The sequence below is a fragment of the Camelina sativa genome, chromosome 19 (assembly GCF_000633955.1).
Source record: "Camelina sativa cultivar DH55 chromosome 19, Cs, whole genome shotgun sequence".
Classification (NCBI taxonomy): Eukaryota; Viridiplantae; Streptophyta; class Magnoliopsida; order Brassicales; family Brassicaceae; genus Camelina; species Camelina sativa.
The window spans coordinates 6,528,858-6,529,650 of record NC_025703.1 but is presented as its reverse complement, the minus strand read 5'-3'; positions in this window follow the sequence as shown (position 1 = coordinate 6,529,650).

The following is a 793-nucleotide window of genomic DNA, read 5'->3' as shown; positions in this document are numbered from 1 at the left end:
GTGGTTTGGGCGAGGTCGCCATTGAGAAGGATCAAGAAATGATGGGTTTACGCGCAACTGGTAGTGTCGCCGCTATTGAAAGAGACTTGTTGAGAGGTCAGCAGGCTGGGTTTAGTTGCCGCGAGCTTACCTAGACTTCCCACGAGGTCGCCCGTGCTGGTGTTAGACGAGCTGGAGTGCGGCGTGACCGAGACTTCGCAGATCTGGGTCCTGTTAATCTACGTGAAGGTGACGAGGGCAAGGGAGGCGCTACTGAGGGTGTCGCCTTCACAGGTCGTCGGATCGGAGGCGATGCACATATGGTCGGTAAATCATTAGTTGAGGTCGGCGAATCGCCTATTCTTGATCGGCATATGTCTNGTTGATCTTCGGTGTTGAGCTGCGAGTTGGTCGTCGATGTCAAGCTGCGAGGCCATTGTTTGGGTTGGGTTTATGGACAGACCATTGCGTAAAACCGAAATTGTGAAGGTTTGGGAAGCTCTTGCGTGAACTNGGTACTTGGTTGTGTGGCGATGACGAAAATGCAGATCGGCTTGCGATTGGGGTTTCGCGCGATCATGATTGAGATCGGTCTTTCGAGCATGGAGGGGGATCAATTGGAGAGGGTGAGCGGTTGTGCGTCAGAGTTGGCGAAATCAACACTATGGGTGAGGGGGTCGGCCAATGGAGGTCGGTGGAGCGTTGTACAGTGCCCTAGAGATCGTCCCTGTGTGGGCGGCATATCTCCAATCCATGTCGGCACTTGTCTAACCGTTAGGGTGAACTCCGAGGTCGGCTCATAATTGGAGGTGGC